The following is a 4,008-nucleotide window of genomic DNA, read 5'->3' as shown; positions in this document are numbered from 1 at the left end:
ACTGAAAGGTGAAAGTTGGGGTTCAGTATCTTTTACTGAGAGAAAATTAAAATGAAGTAGTGAGATTGAACAAACAAGTTTGAGAGAGAGAGAAGAGGTTTTGTGGCAGACTGCCTCGCCTCCCTTCGAGGTATTACCCCGAGCTTCACAGGTGCACAGTAGCCACATAGCCCCAGGGAAAAGGGGAAATACATAATAAATGCGCAAAATTATTTACAAGTATTTACAGCTATTTACAAAATTTACGGGACAAAACTCCGTCGGATAGGAAAAAGGCGGTTGCCGGGCTATATTTTATGTTGTCTTTGATGAGCTCAAAATCAAAATTTTTGAAGTAATTGCACGTATGACAAGAGAGTGCATCTCTGAAGAAACTTGCACATAGTTCAGCTATGTGCTCATCTATTTTGTTGATTTTTAACTCTCGTCTTAGATCTTTCATTCTCATGGATCTGGGGGCTCCTGTGATATATCTGAGGAATTTATTTTGAGTAATCTCCAGTTTCTTTTTTTGACTAACAGTGGTTGTGCTCCATGCAGGGGCTGCGTAGCTGATGATCGGTCGAATGCATTGGAGGTATAGGGTTCGTTTTGTTTTGAGTGATAGTTTTGAATTATAGTTTAATATTGGTTTCAGAGATCTATAGGCTCCTTGCGCTTTGCTAATAATATTTTCAATATGGGTATTCCAGTTTAAAGAACTAGTAAGAGTGACGCCTAGTTGAAAGAATTAGAACCAAGTGGCTTTACATATGAACTTTTGAATAATTTATATGAAGTGGTGTGGAAAATAAGTTTAAATGAATAAAAAATAATACATTAACACGTCCACGCCGGGGTGACCCACCGGTGGGTCATGCTAGATTGTCCCATCTTGGCAGCGCACCGGAGTAAAAACTGGTAACAATTAATTTCATTTTTTAGCTTTTTTCCGGGAATAATAAAAATCCATAAATACCAATTGTTTTTAACGGATGCAATTTTTATATAGAATTGCTTCTTCGTCGTGATAAATTTCCTTACAGTGAATTGTTATTGTTGAGAATAAATTAGCTCCTCCCGAATATTATCTAATATTGAAATAGTTCTTCTACCAGTATTTTCACTTTTCCCGGCGTGAACGTGCTAAAACGCTAACTTAGCTAACATTAAAATAAATTTTTACGAAAAGCATTGGAAGTTGGCAGCCCGGTATATAGTTCGTTAATGCTGAGAATTAATACCTGAACATAGATAGATAAAAAGTAACGCACCATAAAATGTACAATTAATAGTAAACAGGCACATTCAAGATAAAATCGATTACTTTCATAGAAATCATAGAAACAAACACCGGATTTTGACTAATAATACTATTTTTTGAAATGTTGTCACAGGTAGTACTTCAAATATAATTCCCACTAAATTATTTGAAAAATTAAATGTCCAAAAATAACGAAAAAACTTTGTTGAGGTAAAACAAACAAAATGTATTTTGCAAATCAACTAAACTTGCACTTTAATTCTAAAATTAGAAACGGAGCTAAATCAGTCTTTCTTTCTTTATGTTTCTTATTTTCTTTCTCTTTTTATCTTAAAATCTTAAATACTGATTTACCTAACGCAATATAAGGTTTGAAAGCTTTTATTGCGTTTCGATTTGTAATTGATTGTGGGAAACAGATGGTAATACAAAATAGGAAGAACTTGATCACTTTTTCCCTGATTATAAAAGGGTCCTGTTATTACACATTTTTCCAGAAACCTGGGTTAGAGGTAGCAATAATGATAAAAGAAAATTTACTTCAAAAATAACGTTCGGGAATGTAAAAATAAGGAAAAGATTTTATGTTAAATAAAAATCAAATAACACTAGTGTTATTTGATTTTATTTCAAGAGAATTGTTTGAAGTTATTTGAAGGAAATGTTAAAGGAAATGAAGTTTTAGACATAAAAGTAAAAAAAATGTAAACAAAGTAAATTTAAAGAAAATTAAAATCGAAAATGAATTGAAAAATAAAGATTTAAATAGTAAAACTGAAAATGAACTGGAATTTTCAAATATTCTAGGAACAGATTATGGTGAGGAGACGCCACATTACTAAAATCATGTTGACAGAAAGTTCAAGACAGTGAAAAAAATTTACCCACTGCGGGAAATTTAACGAGATTTTTCAGATATTCTTACTGAATATAAATATGATGCTGGAACAATCAAATCCTCAAATGGTAAGATTAACATCAGATTTTAACATCAGAGCAAATTTTTTAAGAGCATGTAAAACTTCCCCCAAACAATAGGCAGAAATCGACAAGCAAATTGAAAAATTAATGAAGCCTAACATTTAAAAAAAGCTGTCCTCTCTACTTGGCTCCAGTAACTTGACATATAAGGTTAACTCCGGTAACTTAGGTTTTAAAAAAGATTGAAATAAATCAAGTAACTTAAAAAATTAAATCGTCCACTAAAATTAGGCAATGAAGAAATATTTACCAATTTATATATGCATGAATATAAATGTAATGAAAATAAAAATGTCATGAAATTGCTTTGAATAGTGAAATTGTTTTTAATATTGAAATTGTTTTGAATAGTTAACTAAACGTAAATAAGGACCATGCATAATTTTCAATGACCATAAAATGCAAAAATTTCTGATGTTTATTATAAAATAAATCAAAAGAATATTCATAATAATGAAAATACAAAATAGTTCATGTATCAAAACTGCGAAGATTTCCTGACAAATTAAAATTATCCCATAAAGAAGAACAAATTTAATAATTTTAAAGCTTATTAATAAAATTAAATTAACTCTTAAGTAATATTTATTGTTTTTTGAAAAATTTATTTTCTAAAAATAGTACTGACCTTATCATAACATGATTCATATGAACATGTTTCTGGAAGATCGAACCCTTCAAATTCAGCTGCAAAACATTGACGTTTACCCACATCTGACAAAGAAATGGGATGAAGTTTATATTTTCTTCTCTCTGTTTGCGAGGACAAAACAAATAGAAGAAAAAAAATTATAACATGTCTGATTTTTGAAATGAGGATCTTCCTGTTCAAAAATGTAGAGATTCGGGACAGTTCTCCTGTTAAGGATTACAGCCCCATAACCAGAAAATATGAACCTTAAAAATACCGAAGTCCTGAACGTCAGAATAAGGACCGTTGTGACATTTAAAAAAATATTAACAAAATTAAAGTCTTTAACTTCAGATTGAAAGGTTTTCTTGTAACAGCATGTGTCTGTTATTCACGTTTTTCATGTCTCATGATTTAAAATTTTCTGTTTTAAATGAAAAACTTGAAAGATGTGAAGATGAACAATTATATTTAGTAAAAAAGCTCTCATGCACTTCAAGAAAATGACTTTGGGCAAATTGAGAAAGAAAAAAAAAACTATAATTTTTTTAATAAATTTTCAATTTAAAAATAGCCCATCAAACATTTGTCTGCGGCATTTCTATTGAGTTTCGCGAAGTTAAGTTGTTTACCATTCATATCACTTCTAAATATTGCGTGTATGTTGATAATACAAATTTTTATTGTCTTTTCATGTTAATTGCGCTTCTCAAATGAGAAAATTTGCAAGAAAATTACAAAATTTTAAAATTTATTAGATTGTAATTCACTTTTCATGGGAGGGAGCTTTAATACGAAAAACTTTAATAAATCTTTTAAATATTATTTTTTTATTTTAATCCTCTTTCGTAATTCATTATTTAAAAAAATCCATTTACATAATTAATAATTCACGTTCTGTTTTAAAAATACATTAAGGAAGGCAAAGTCGACAATATTCAGTTTTTTCTTTAACGAACTTAAGAATCTGAGAAGTCTCTCGACCTATTTTCCTAACGAATTATAATTCATAATGTTTCCCTTTTTTCCTTAGGACTTGCGAAGATTTTCTTTAACATTAAAGAGTCAAGGTCAAGCACGTCGATTATGTATTATTTTCTCTCTACACCAGAAAAAAAAAATAACATAAAATTATATCAGAAAGTTCAAGACA

This window comes from Parasteatoda tepidariorum, chromosome X2, assembly GCF_043381705.1.
Source record: "Parasteatoda tepidariorum isolate YZ-2023 chromosome X2, CAS_Ptep_4.0, whole genome shotgun sequence".
Taxonomy (NCBI): domain Eukaryota; kingdom Metazoa; phylum Arthropoda; class Arachnida; order Araneae; family Theridiidae; genus Parasteatoda; species Parasteatoda tepidariorum.
This window is presented reverse-complemented; position numbering follows the sequence as displayed.